Source organism: Anas platyrhynchos, chromosome 21 (assembly GCF_047663525.1).
Source record: "Anas platyrhynchos isolate ZD024472 breed Pekin duck chromosome 21, IASCAAS_PekinDuck_T2T, whole genome shotgun sequence".
Taxonomy (NCBI): domain Eukaryota; kingdom Metazoa; phylum Chordata; class Aves; order Anseriformes; family Anatidae; genus Anas; species Anas platyrhynchos.
Genome location: NC_092607.1, coordinates 8331778 through 8347327, shown reverse-complemented (window position 1 = coordinate 8347327; position 15550 = coordinate 8331778).

Here is a 15550-nt window from a genome sequence, read left to right as displayed (position 1 = left end):
TGCAGTCTTCAGAAGAGGATCTGAGGACTTCCTTTTTTTAACCAGAGCAGACAAATATTTCTGGCTCTAGAGCTGTTTATTATGCAAACTGCTTTAGTCACTGTTAGATTTTTAAATATAAACAGTCAAAAAGCTGCTTCAGACACCTCTCCTGTGCGAAGAGGTGCTTGCCCCCAGCTCACGAGAATGGGATGAGAGGAGGCTCCTGGAGCAGCCAGAGGTTCACTGCCGGGCAGAGCCGCACAGCCTGAGCTTTGTGGTGGGGGCTGGCACGTCCAGAGCTGGGCACTGGAAATTCCTAAAAGCCCTTTCTTCTGAAGAAGCAGTTTTGTGTTAAAGATTACATATCTCCAGCCCCCCAAGAAGCCTTGCTCAGAAGGCCTCGCAAGAAAGGGAGCTGCTGCAACTCCGGTCAGAGGGAAGGATCACCACCTCTTCCAGCAGCTGCCATCTTCAAGGCATTTCTGAGCACACTTCTGGTTGCAGAAGGGAGCCTCCGAAGCGGCACGGGAGGCCACACACCTTGTATGTGGACCCAGCAAGCCGAGCTCTGCCTGCGAAGGGAGCTGCCCAGTTTGCGAGCTCAGGTCCTGATAACGACCACAGTGTCCCCCAGGGTCAGCTGAAGGTCTGACCAGAGCCTGTGAGAAGCCGCTGCCCTGCCACCATTCCCCTGGCAGAACCCAAGAGGCAGGGAGAATTAGAACTTGTTCAGAGGTGTATTGAAGCGTAACACCCCCCACAGCCCCCTATAACACCTCACAGCCCCCTTCCAAACCTATAACCTGCTCTGTGATGCTCCAACAGAACTGCAGCACCTTCCCTCACCCCCTTCACAGCTCACAACCCTCGATGGTGGGAGGCTCTACGCGAAGGAAGGGAACAGCCCACAAAAGACACACTGCTGTACAGCCAGCCCTTTTGACAGTAGAGGCTGGCAATGACACACTGAAGGTGTGTGGACCTGCTTTGCTGGCAAAATCGTGTTCACCCCCGCCAAGATAAACGGGGAAATTCACAGCTCTGAGCACTGTGGTCTCGCTCTGCCTCTCTGAGGGCTCCCCGGGACAGCAGTACGTCACCATCAGGTTAATGTAGCCTAGGTGATTGCTTGCAAAACGAAACAGCTGGAAACGGCGCGTTTAAATTAAATCGTAAATCGTCCTGCGTATAAAAGCTGTAGGAAAGCCTCCGCTTCTTGGTCCTGGTGAATTGTGAGCTTTGATTTATTTGGTGCACTTGGGGCTTCTTGCTGTGTTCAGGCTCAGGGCACGCATTTTAAGAAAGAGGTGGGTGCCTTTTTCCTGACCAGCTTTGAGGCCGACACGATTCTGTGTCAGGATGGGATCCTGCGGCTTGCTCCAGCCCAAGTCCTCACTTCTGTGCATGGAAATCTGCTTTCCAGACCAGGCCTGCATCCATGCTGTGACTTTGTAGGGCGCTTCATCCTCCACTTCTTTTGGAAAAGGTCATCCCAAAGAGCGCACAGAGCTACGCTTGCAGGATCTGAGAGAAGCAGGGACCCATTCCAGCTGGGAGCTGCTACCAGGGCTCCTGCCTTCCCTGAGCACCAAAGCCAGCACAGGCTCCATGCTATCGTGGTGCTCAGGCCAGAGCAGGAGGCAGCAGGAGCCGAGTCCCGCCTGGTCCTCTGCTTGCCAGCATCCATCTGGGAGAGCAGGTGGCAGCACTGCAGCTCGTCACCTTGGCCAGGCCTGGGCATGGAGATGGTGCAGCTGCGGCCGTGCAGCAGCACGTTGCTGCTCCAAGTAGGTCACCAGCCAACAGGGGGAGGGAACACCACAGCACGTAGAACAGCTCGGGCTGTGATGTTTCAGACCTTGGAAATGGAAGGTAAAAACAAGTGGGAGGCTCTAGGACCTATACAGGACACGAAATGTGTGCATCCAAATCCCTGGATCCTCTGTAGCACTTTTCCCAAGTCACTGCCTTGTTTTCAGCCTCACGTGAAGACATCGATGTAGTGTTCATTCAGTTAGTTCTTTTATATTCAACTTTACTACATGTATATACTGTTTTTTAAGTTTCACCGTGAAGCAGATTTTATAAGTAAATAAAGTACTTGTCCTGATAGTTTGATGGCAATAGTCATAATAGTCATGTCTATGACCGTCCTTCAGAGTGCAGGAGGAGGCGCACAATATTGCCAACTCCCCCGTTTTTTAGCAGTCCCAAGATATTTAAGCTTGCTTATTTTGTTTTCTATGATGTTCCTTCATAAGAATCTCGGCTTTTGCAGCTCTCTGTAACAAGTTTCTGGCACTAATGTTTTAGGGGAAAAATAATAATAATACAAAAAGCTTCTGAATACAAAACAAGTTCATTCTGCCAATGGAGAACTAACAAAAGACCAGTTACAAAACAGATTTAAACCCTAAAATCACATCTTCAGAAGCCCGTTGTGATTTGTGTTTTAGCTCCACTGTAAAGGCTGTGGTTTGGCTACTTACATTGCTAGTCTACACTTTTTTTCACAGCCAGAGAGACCTGCCTGATGAGAAGGATTCCAGACCAGCGTAATCCTTGAACCCTGCTGTCAGTAGAACAAAGTGACACTTGTACGAAATAGGAGCAGTCAGATGTACGGCTCCCCTCTCACTTTTTATTAGGAGAATCTTCTCAAAACATTTGTACCTATTATGTACTGTTGAATGCTTTGGAAGCTCTTTATTTTACATTTTAATAAGCCACAGCAATTATTCACAGTTTTAGATGTAAGACAGGGGAGCAAATTAAGCAGAACCAGCAGATACCATTGTAAGTGGGAACTTGCAAAGGTCAGTCTTAATTACTGAGTTTCACCTGGGATGGGAGAGGCTTGCAGATGTCCTGGGGAATTATTTGTTACAAAATAAGAGCTGATATCAGTTGACGTTTATTATACCCTCATTTGCCTCGATTAGGGGAGCTACGGGTGGTAGAAAGGTTGGTTATATTATACACAATATAAAAAATGGGATGGGAAGAAGAGATTTTGGATTATAATCTAAAGAAGAAATAATTTCATTTTCTCCTGACAGCACACACAAAGTCCAGGTACATGTGCTGTGATTGGGGCTGCTGCCGCCTAATGCTGAACGCAGTTGGGTGCACATATTCCTCAGGAAAACCATGTGCTTACCATGGCAAGTGTAGGAGGCAATAGGATGGCTCTTTTTGAGCACTGTGTTGAAAGTATAATTGAGGTAAGGAACAATCTGCATCCCTGGAATTAATTTCTCATTAATTTAGGCTAGCCAGTTTCACCTCTTTTTCTCCCTCAACCCATTTTGGTCGCTATTTCTCACAGTGACATAATTCTGTGATGCAGATTCCTGATACTGCAAGGAAAGGGTCCAAATGTTTCTATTTCTATCAGAACTGCTATTAAAAATACTCTGAGTTAAATTTGGTACCCACAGTTAATAAATGGTGCTCCTCCATGGTACAATGAGATAATATTTCCCCTGTCTGTAGTATTTTCCATCCAAAGGAAAGAAGAATCCCCATTTTGGGAAAGAAACTGCTCACTTGGAGTGCTTCCATTTCTGGAGCTGCGCCACGTGAAGAATGCTGGGCTGAGCTCCAGGAGATCTGAGCAGCCGAAAACCATCCAAAATATCGATGGGAGCTCTGATACTCATCACTGCACACCAGGCCAGATGCATCCCAGAGCCTGCCCCTGCCACACCGGGGAGTGCTTTTGAAATGGGAGCTTGGAAAGCTTTGCTCAGATCAGCAGTGAGAGCTGAAAATTCAGCAGAGGCTCCTGATGAGGCCCCAGGTGCAGAGGCCGAGGCTGGCACCACCACAGACCCACCTTTAAGCCCACCGAGGTGTTTTTCCCTAGTCCCTATGTGCTTTCTCTATCTCTGCGCTGCTTCTGCATCCGTAATCCCCATTCTCCCAGACTCTGCCATGCTCACAGCCTCCTGCATACCAGCACACCAGAGCACCATTGCCCTTGTACCCCAAGACTCATGCCACAGACTGTAGCCCAGGGGCTCTGGGACAACGATGAGTCCAGCCCTCATCTCATCCCAGAGAGCTCAAGGAGAGCCCCTAAACCACAGGGAACATCCCTTTTGCTCCCAGAGGGGTTTCAGCTAGTAGAGGTGCATTCAGAGCTTAAATCCTGAAAGATGTGCAAATAGCTCATCCCTGAGCCAGGAGGTGGCAGGTGGCCCTACTAATGACTGGCAGCTTCCGTGCTCACCAAATTGCTGCTTTCACGTGGCAGCGGGTGGGCTGGCAGGACCGTGTGGCAGCTCTGCACCTTGCTGCGTGCACCAGGCTGCTGGCGAGTCCCTGGGCTGGTTCGGGGGCCACCCCAGTCCCCCGGGCACCTCAGCTCCCTCTGCTCCCCACAGCAGCTTCGAGGGTTTCTGCTGTGCCAGATCTGAGGGGGCAGACCCAGTGCCTGTCCCCATCTGGAGTCCTGGCTTTGGGGCTGTAAAAACTGCCTGCCGCCCCTGCTGCGCTCCAACTCCTCATCCCACAAGTGCTGCTGGCAGCCTCCTTACCAGCACAGGTGATGGGGTGAGAAATGCAGCCGTGGGATCCTCTGCTAACCAGCTGAGGATGATTCAAAGGAGCCAGGGCTTTTATTAGGCTTAACCCTATCGGCCTGATTAACAGCACGAGCATGCTGCCTGGGTGCAATGCTGCAGTGGGATGTGGTGGCTGCAGACTGTGCCATGCTGGGATGATAGGAAGTTTGGAAAATGCTTCTGTTTAAGCCTTGTGCCGTCCCATTATGGGGTTAAGGCTGCTACTTGTGTGAAAATGCAGTGAGCTGCTGTTTCAGCTCTTTGACCCTAAACTGGAAAGTAACAGACCATTGTTGGAGTGATTCTGATCAAACTTGAACATTTTATCCCAATAGATAGCTCTATTTAAAAATATTTGTATTGCTCTTCATAAATTTAACTTGATATTAGCTAGAACACAAATATTTCCTAAAATAGCTTGCAATGTTAGTATTGTAACACAGCTACCAAATCGTAAGAGTAATCAGGAAATCCTGCAGAACCACAAGTGGAAATAACTGCTTCAGAGTAACTTTGTCAGGAAGGAGCTAGAGAAGGTACTTTATAAGGAAACAATAGTAAACCTCAAGTCATGAATGAAAGCAATCATGAAACAGAGTTTTAAAATAAAGAGTTTTTTATTGGACTAATGTATATATTTTAATTATCATTTCTAAAAGTGAGTTGTTGCCTTCAGTGGGTTTTAGATTCATAAACTCTTTAGACCCTTTGGGAACATTAATAAATGTTTGCACGTCCTGGAGAGACCTTCATAAAAAAAAGAAAATCAAGATAAATATTGCCAGCACCAAGGATTTCACAGCCCCTTTCAAAATTCTACATCCCAGGAATAATAAGATTGAATTTTAAATAATGAGCGTAACTTTCTCCTGGAATTCTAATGTCTTGAAGATGTTATTTAGTGTGATTTTTATGATGGGGCAGAATAGAAACTTAGAGCCAATCTGCTCAATATAGCTGCGCTGATTTAACACAGTAGCAAATCAATTTAATTAGATCAGTGATTATACCTGATGTGAGCACACCTTCGTGCTAGAGGAGGCTGAAATGAGTGGGAAATTACTCCTTGAGGTTAGAAAGATGAACCCAACTGCAGACTTACACCTCCCATTCCCCCTGTCCTGGTTTCAGTTAGGACAGAGTTAATTTTCCTCCTAGTAGCTGGTAGGGTGCTGTGTTTTGGCTTAGGATGAGACGAGTGCTGATAACACCCCAATGTTTTAATTGTTGCAGAGCAGTGCTTACACCAAGCCAAGGACGTTTCAGCTTCTCGCTCTGTCCTGCCAGCGGGCAGGCTGGGGGTGCAGCAAGAGCTGGGAGGGGACAGACCCAGGACAGGTGACCCAAAGTGGCCAAAGGGGTATTCCGTACCGTATGGGGTCATGCTGAATGATATAGAGGGGTGGGGGACCGGACTGCTCGGGGTTAGGCTGGGCATCAGTCAGCGGATGGTGAGCGATTGCATTGTGCATCACTTGTTTCATACACATTATTAGTAGCAGTACTATTCTCATCATTATTGTTGTTATTATTATTATTTTCTGTCTTAATGAACTGTCTTTATCTCAACTCACGGGCTTCACATTCCCATTTCTCTCCCCCATCCCAGAGAGAAACATGGTCTGTTTTCCTTTAAAACAGACCATTTTTTTTCTGGACCAAAGTATGGAGTGGGGCAGGCAGGCTGCGAGGAGGGAAGGTGCTGTAATGTCTGGTGTCAAGGCAGCCAAGGAGGGGTGGATGGAGGAACTCCTGCGGGGTAACCCCTGGTCCCCGACCACTGCCAGCAGCCCCCTGGGTCCCCAAGAGTCAGCAACACAGGGCAGCATGGACCGCAACCAGCCAGGGGATCAAGTCTTGGATCGGTGCCATCTACATCTATATCTATATTTACGTAGAAAGGGATAAACAGACACAATCATGGCTTTAGAGAGCTCTGATGCTATGGAGATAGCACAGCAGCGTGGGTAAGCAGCTATCTGAACTGGTGTTTAATTTAATCGAAGGCTGCTGGCGGTGATGAGGGTGCTTCCTTTTTGTTACTGGTTTGGGCATCTGCAAGGAGCTCTGCGTGAGCAGCCCCGGTGCTTGCGTGGGAAACCAGGAGTGTAACACGGCACGGATACAGGCAGCTGGGGGCAGGATCAGTGCTTCTGCTCTCAGGTAGGCAGCATCTCTCTCCACGCAGCCCCGAGGTGCTGGCAGCACCTGCAGCACAGACAGCAGGTACTTCCTAAGCCCTTCGCCAGGGGGGTGCATCTGAATTCAGCACGGAACAGCGATTTCCACCTACGCTGCCCACAAAACCCACAGCCCCTGCAGTCCTGGGAACCGCTTTTTGGTGATCATGCTGAGAGCAAGCTAGATCAGAAGGAATAAATACAAGGTCTCCTGTGTGACTTGATGCTGATGGGCCCAACGTGGCTCAGAGAGGGGTTGGAAGTGTTTTCCCAGGCATGTGGGCAGAGCTGGGGCACACGAGATGCTGGGGTGCAGGATGTGTCACGTAATGGTGCGGCCACCTGGCACAGGCAGCTCCTGGTTTAATCCTGAAGAGTTCCCAGTGCCGCCTCTTGCCTGGCCACCAGTGTGCTGCCTCCAACAGCACCCCTCTGCGCTGCTTGGGGGGATCCCATGGGGACACCCGCCCTCAGTGCATGTGGATGGAGAGGTGCTGAGCTCTGTGAGGCCACGGATGTGAGCCCATCTGGGTCTGGGGGCAATGGCAGGGTGAGGAGGAGCAGGGGGCTTTGCCAGCAGGACAGGCAGGAGCAATGCACTGGGTTGCTTTGGAGGTGGGGGTGCACGTACTGCTCCCAGGCACAGCAGGTAGCAGCACCCAGCCCAGCACTCAGACATCAACCCCTTCCTCCCAGCAATGGGCCAGCACGCTGCAAAACTGCATCCCATACAGACCCTGCCCAAAACCCACCACGTCCTGGGTCCTGCTGTGCTCTGTCTCACCCTGCTCTGCTCTGACCGCACCAGCAGCTCTGGAGTTACTTCTGATTTACACCTCATCTGGCCTCATTTTCTTTTTTTTCTCCTTTGTACCAAATTACAGGCATGTGTCTGAGATCCAATTATTTTCATGGCCGTTATAAAGGCTAATAAACTTCAGCAACACCTCTGGAAGCCCCAGCCGCCCTGTTTGTGTGTCTGTGCAGCCCCCAGGGCAAGAAGCATCCATACTGTCAGCACTTACAGACTGCTACAGGCACCCTGGGGGCAGTCAGGATGTGGTTATATTGCTTAAGACCATGCAATGCAATCGCTTGGCCAGTAATTTAAATATAATGCAGCGGAATAGCACCAGCCCAAATTGCCATGAGCAAGAGAGAGGAGAGGCAGGTCTGGGGGCAGGAGCAGCGGAGCAGGCAGAGGTATTTTCTGCTTCAGTTAGGGAAGGATATTTGCTGGCCCTTGAGCATGAACGGAAATTTATGGGCAAGAAGGTGCTTTTGCCCTTTTTCCTTCCGTCTGTTCCTATTTTGACCATGATAATCTCACCAGGATGAATTGCAGCTCCTTGCCCAGTGGGTGAGATTTCAAAGTCTGGTGTCCTTCACTAAGCCTGGGCAGTTTTTGTCAGGCTGAGCCCATTTTCAGGCATTAGAGGGGTTGGGGGTGTTCCTGAACGGGTGCTTTCTGCTGCCTGCCCCACTTCACCATTTCCCCATGGTGCAAACCCCACTTGCTGTGAACCTTCTGCCCCTCCTGCCCTAGGTGTACTGGGGCAGCAGGGAGGGAGGTGGCGACTGGCAGAGTCACACCAACATGTCCCTTGCTCCATGTCCCAGGGGCAGCTGCCCCTTTCCTTGGAGCCGCTGACGGTCAGAGTCACCGACAAAGGCAGGAGATGCCCCGAATACAAGTGCAGCCGGCTGGAAATCTCTGCAGCCCTCGGTGCCCTGACCTCTGGGGCCCCAGCCTCCCATTAGCATTGCCTTTGTGCTGGAAGGGGCTTTTCTGGCTCCTAGCACTGCTGCCCGATGGAGGGATCTGGATGCAATCAGCTTTCGGGTGAGGGGGGCGATAGATAGGAGCCGCTCGCTGCAAACATCTGGACTGCAGAAGTCCCAGCAGACGTGCTCAGGAGCATGGCTGGGAGAGAGGCTCTGCAGCTGAGCAGCTGCAGCTCAGCGCTGAGGCTTTGCGACCTGATTTATCACCAGCCCTCTGCCTGCTCTAGGGCAGTGTTGCAGGGACCTCAGTGCAGAGCCAGCTCAGCTCTCCCCACGTTCATTTTTCAGAAGGGAACCCCGAGTCCCACTCTCCCCACTGGCCCTTCGTGGCTGCAGCCAAGTCACTGGGACTAACGCAGGCTGGGGGACCACGGTCAGGACGTGCAGGGGGCACAGGGCTGAGCGTGCAGGGCTTTGGAGCCAGGAATAATCAGCAAGCACAGAGCAGCCAGTGCACACGTGTCGCGGGTCTCCTCTGGTCATTACCGAGCCCTGCAGAGCAGATCCGCGGTGTTCCATGTGGGACTGCTGAAAGCTCCCGGTATCAAATGTCAGAAACGCTGGCCTTGCCAGTGCTGGGAGCAGAGGGCACCTGCTTGGATTTTCTTGCTTTCAGACTGATCAGTTTTAGAATTCAGAACTTGCGACCTCTTTTATTTTTTCACATTTCATTCATCTTGGTGGATGAAAATAGCCTACACAGTTTCAATTCTCTTTTTTTTTTTTCTTTTTTCATTTTTGTTTTTTTAAAATCATTCAAGTTTCATTCTCAGACAACCCCTTTGCTGCAGAAAGAATAAATGTGTCTTTAAGAGCTCTGCCTTGGTTTAAAAGCTACTGGGAGCATGGCCCAAATAAGTGTTACCTCTCCGTGCCCTGTGCCCATAAATCCAGCCTGTGTGCCCTGGCTGCCAATCTTTCCCAAAGCTAGCCAAAATCTGAAACCAAGTGATACATGGTAAGGGCTTATTTTTGCAATTAATAAAGTGATTAACAGAGGTGATTCTGAATTGGCAGAAAATTCCTGGGCTGTGTGTGCAGAGGCTGCTCTGTGTATGGGACAAGGGAAGCATTGTGGCACCATGTTTACCCAGCCCCGATGATAGAGCCACGTTGCTGCATCCCCATCGTGCTCTCCTCCAAGCACAATGTCTCTAACTAAAAAACAAAGGTGGAATGAGATTAATATTTTAGATAAAAATATGCCTGTAGTAGTTATGTGTCTCTGTGTGCAAAGGCGACAAAATGTGCCAGCTAACGCACGGCTGCAGCTTTGAAAGGAAGATAAGAAGCTTCGCCTATTAACGCAGGAAGAGAGAGGGGATTCAATCAGATATTGCTGGTGAAGTACAACTGTTAAGACTGACTGAAATCAAAACTGCAAGAAATCTTCTCTGTCGGCTCCGTGCTGCAAACTTTTCCCATGCACAGTATGTCCGATCGAGCTGTAGCCCAGGGCAGAGCAGGGGTGGGCACGTGGGCTCTCCATTGCCACAAGCCCTGGGCTCTGATGAACATCCTGGAAGCTGGGTTAATTATTGGCCTTGCCATACATAGCTGCTGTCATCCTGTTCTTCACAGGCCTGGTGCTGGGTCAACATCTGGGAAATGCCTCTGTGGGTGCATCTCTTCAGGCGCTGCTCCTCATCCCCCTTCCTCGGCTCGTGGCTGAGTCCTCGACCATTTGGACCAGGAATGAAAATAAACAGCGAGTCACAGCTCTGCTGCAGGCAGCTCGAGGCCTTTGCTTGGGTTTGTTTACAGCAGAAACAAAGTTATAACAGGAACCGAGATTTTTACTCTTTGCATTTGAAATGTCACCCAGGGGACAGCAGTGTTCTTGCTGTTATTGTAAATGCACACCTTGAGCTTTTCCCTCTGTCATCCTGCCACACATGGGGATGCTGAAGCTGATCTCCTGCCCTGCAGGGATCGGCCATCTGAGTTTCCCCCCTGGCAAATGAATTGGGGTGGCACGAGCCAGACATCCTCCACCTGTACAGCTCTCTTTGTGCACCCATGTACTTCCACTTTGGCTCTTAAAATCGACTTTGCAACACTGAAGTTCCTCCTGAGTGTTGTGATTTATTAATGACTAATTACTAAATAGCTGAGAGCAGATTTTTTTTCAGAATATTTTAAACTATTCTTGTTACTGGTAAGTTTGGAGTAATGCCCACAGGAGCTGGGCTGTCACAGCCAGGGATCTTACTTTGACGGGTGCTGAGCAGACACGGGACAAGAGGACAACTGCAGCCCTGAAAGCTGAGCTAAAACATGGTTTTCTAGGAGACCTGTCCAGCTCCCCTGTGCCCCAAAACTCATGGCAGTGGCAAGAGGGCCTCAGGTGAGCAACACGTGTGGGCTGAGTAGGTGCAGTTGGTGCTGCACATGAAAAGAGCCTGGGTCTCAGAAACAAGGCCTTGGATTTTTCCCGGGGTGATGTGCTTTTGGGAGAACAACAAGCAGGAGATGGCAGGGGGCTGTGTCAGGTCAGGCACCTCTCATTCCTGGCTCCAGCAGATCAAAGGCAGTGTCCCCAGCCCAGCATCACTCTCCATGTGGTGGCTTTGGCTGTCCTCAGCACTGGCCAGGCCGAGCAGGGCTCTTGAGCAGCTCCCCCACAAATGGAGGCTGGTGGAGATGATCTGGCCTCCTCCGATCCTCCAGGTCTCTGCCACGACACAGCAGAGTGGTGCAGAGCCCAGGCCTGGCACCACGCCGAGCCGATGGCCCTCATGGTCGCTCCGACGCGGCATCAGAGGCCTGCTGCAGGGAAGGGCCGCGGTCTTCTTTGTTTCATTCACTCCTCCTTGAAAATGCTCTTTTTCTTCCTCCTCAGCAGGAAAAGGAAAATAAATCAAAATGCTGCAGGAAAGGATCTGGAACATGCTAATACGTGCACCCGCCTCTCGGGGCATGTATCAATCTTCCCGCGACGTTCCCATGGAGATGACCCACAACGCCGTTCCCCATCCTTCCATTTCAGAGCTCTCTAACCTGCTGCACAGGCAGGAAAAGTTTAGAAAAAACAAATCCCTGCAAATCCGTCTCGCAACAGTTCTTTTGGGAAGGGAGCTGTGGAGCTGCAGGCCCTCCACAAGCCCTCTCCTCCGCAGTGGGGTGCGGAGCTGCTCCTGGTGAAGGATCCTTCCTGGTGAAGGTGGGGAAGGGCCTGGGACACAAGTCCTGTGAGGGCTGTGAGTCCTGTGAGGGCTGAGGGAGCTGGGGATGTTTAGTCTGTGGAAGAAGAGGCTCAGGGCAGGTCTCATGGCTCTCTACAACTCCCAGAAAGGAAGGTGTGGAGAGCTGGGGGTCAGCCTCTTCTCGCAGGTAACCAGTGATAGAACCAGAGGGAATGGCTTCAAGTTGCACCAGGGGAGGTGTAGGTTGGAAATGAGGAGACATTTCTGCTCAGAAAGAGCAGTCAGGCATTGGGACGGGTTGCCCAGGGAGGTGGTGGCGTCACCATCTCTGGGGGTGTTCAAGGGACAGTTGGACCTGGTGCTTAGGGACATGGTTCAGGGGATGACATTGGTGGTGGGGTGATGGTTGGAGCAGGTGATCCTGAAGGTCTTTTCCAACCTTTGTGATTCTGTGATTCTACGAGCCCAGGGGAGGTTCAGCCCCTCTGGAGGAAGGAGAAGGCCGATACCTGCATCAATGCTTGCCTCGGTGCTACCTCCCTGTGGCTTCCCTGTGGGTTGTGGATGGAAAGGCAGCAGCCCCGGGGATCCAGTTACCTATATATATATTTATAGATATGTACCTTGGGAGGCAGCATCATGCAAAAGTCAGGGCTGTGTCTGCTCAGGGACTGCTAGTCAGCAACCGACGCTGCATGGTTAGAAAAAGTCCTCTAATGGTCTCATGCTGCTTTGTAAGGGCAAATTTTGAGAGGGACAGGAGGAAAATAAAGCTGTTGAGTGAATGTATTGCCACTCAATGATTCCTCACTTTTTTAAGTCATCTTGGATACTTTGGGGATGAAAAGGTGTTGAACTATGTTGCTACAAATTCCCAGAGACTGCATCACGGGGGCAGCATTGCAGCACTCTCATTTTTGAACACGCCTAGCCTGTTGCTTCCCAGTTTCTAAACCAGTAGGACATACTCTGTGAGCTATTAGTGTTCTCAGAACAATCCCTAAACCCACAAAAGCAGCAGCTCTCACACCGTGTAGAGCCACAAGCCGTAGAAAACTCCAAGAGCCGCTGTGGAGATGGGCCAGGGCCCTGCATGGCCCAAGATTTGCACAGTTCACAGTGGCAAAGGTAATGACCACGTCCTGCATTGGGGCAGATCCTGCTTGTGGGAATGTCACAGCCCCACAGCGATGCAGCCGCAGGTACCCGAACATGGCTCGACCCTCGAGCGCTTTCCAACTGTAGCTGCGTGATGGGCTGGGCAGGGAGAGGATGCATGGAGCCCGTTATGTGGGACACCATGTTAAGGGCCGTTCTGATCTGCACATGGGAAATATGTCTCTAGGGGTGAGATCTGCCGTGGATTTCCCATGGGATCCTCTTTCCACACACGCACAATCTCTTTGTACCGTGCCCGTCGCTCTGATCTCTGCCCCATCCCCTAAATCTGTCACGCGCAGCTCCACCATAGCTCCCTGCTTCCAACTTCACAGGCTGAAACCCTTCTGTGAAAAAAAAAAGAAAAAAGACAAAAAAAAATCACCCTGAGCCCCTGACACTGCTATCATTCTCCTTAAGTGTGTGTTAAAGACGCTATATAAAAATAAAATGCATCTTTTCTGATGACACAGAATCCTAGTCTTAAAATGTAATTTATAAGGGAGGCATAAATCGCGAATAGCTAGCATTGCTTTTGCTAACTCATGAGAAAAAGCCTTTGTTCTGAAATCTTGCCTATGGTGTTATTGGCGGCAATCATTCTTCCGAAAACTGCACCAAGTTTCATCCCAGCTCCCCTGCAGCCATCACTGGAGTCATTTCGCAGCGAGCCCTGCCTGCTTCCAGGCAGCGTTTGGTCAGGATGCGCTTGGGCCACAGGCGGACTGGATTTGGTAGGCGCCTCTCCCTCTGCTCCAGCACCCAGTGGATGGGAACTCTGGGCTCACTCCTGACCCACCTGAGGTTCAGCTGTTTTGGCTGAAAGTCAGCAACAATACAGGTGCACTTGGTAATACTTATTTATTTATTTTTTTGCCACCCAATTGTCCCAGCATTTTGAGATCCCGCTTTATAACTGTGTATTTTTACCACACAGGAAAATATTTACAAACAGAGCCTAATGATGTCAGATATTCAACTCGGCTGCAGGGGATTTTGAACACTAACACCTGCTATTTCCTTTGAAAACCATTGCCTTAGGTAGCAATGATCTGCTCAACTCACCTCTGCTCTCTTCAAGCTTGAACCAAGTCCCCAAGCTCCATCCCCCGTAGCCATGATCTGCCCCCAGCTTTATGTACACGTCTATCAAAAATACTACACAGGTCAGTCCGAAATCTCCTGTTTGCAGAGCAGAGCTGCTCAGCTCCATTCAGCTTCGACTACACATGCTTGTTTTTCAAACACAGCTTAAACCAGCTGCTCAGGAGGCCAACGGGGATATGAGCTGGAGTTTCCCACTTCCAGCCCCTTACAGTTACCAGGGCCCAACGCCTCTCTCTGGCACTGCAAAGGGAAGTTGCCTCTAAATTCTTGTTTGGGAGAAAAACAAAACAAAACAAAACACCAGGCTGCAACTTCCCATGTTTTCTGCTGTGCTGCTGACGTGGTGTCGGATGGGTACTACCTGCTCTGACCACCAGGACACGATTTATGGGGTGCTACACCACTCCCATCTCCTCCTCCCTTCTGCTCTCCAGCCACCTGCCCTTTTACTCTGACACTGAGACCTGACAGATCCACGGCGTTCAGAGACTGTGCCGAAATTCCTTCTGACTGACTTCCACTGAAGCCAGTGAAGTGACAGAACTGCTGCTGAGGGAGGCTAAGGACTGGTACTGGGTGGGGGTTTCACTGTCAGGTTGGGGAAAGAGTGCTCAGGAGCAGCGAGCTGATCCTGCTGATCCACCCCAAAGAGTGACACAGCCTCCAGAGGACGTATCCAGCCTTATTTACAATCAGATTCCTCAGGTGCATGGGTTTTGCAGTGGAAGCCCTTGCTGAAGCAGTATCATCCCCACGGACCCTACATCACTGTGTGGCTGCTTTCTGGCCTCCCCATTTTCTTGCAGGAGAAACTGGGAGAAACTCCCAGAGCCAGCGTAAAGGCGAGAGGATGAGCGGGAAGGGTGCTGTGTCCAGGCCTCCTTCTGAGTCTCTGACATGTAGAAATCCCTGAGCAGGAGGAGAAAGCCCGGCAGCGCCGAGCACCACCTCGTGGCGTAGGGCTGGCTGGGATGGATCCTGCATTGCTGCATGGATCCTGCACGGATCCTGCACTGGGCATGCACAGCACCGCACCGCTGTAGGTACGGCATGGTGCTGCCTGCCCTACACGCTGCTGCATGCACTGGCCCCAAAGCTCGCTGCTATAGGGGCTTCCCATCCACATAAATCAAACCTCGGCAAAAAGCTGTGAGGAGTTTTACAGAAAAAGAAACCAAAGACTTGGAAACCTCTGCCAGAGGGTCGCAATTCCCAGATTATTGCCTCCTCCTCTGTTCCAGCAGTGCTTCGACCCCCTTTGATCTGCAGCCCTACAGCTGTTCCAGCTGGGGCATCTCCTTAGTTTTAAGCAAAAAGTTTATTCTGAGGTTGTCCTCCCTTGGGATTGGGCTAGGAGTTTGTGATATTCCGGGGGTATTTTATGGTGTGTGTTTCTAGGACTAAGCCTTTACAAAAGTAAAATCATTTTTCCTTTAAGAAAGAAAAGAAAAGAAAAGAAAAGAAAAGAAAAGAAAAGAAAAGAAAAGAAAAGAAAAGAAAAGAAAAGAAAAGAAAAGAAAAGAAAAGAAAAGAAAAGAAAAGAAAAGAAAAGGGAGGCCTCTGTTTTCTCAGTGCTGAGAAGAGCTTCAAAACAAGCACAAATCTGGGGTACGACCCCATGGGG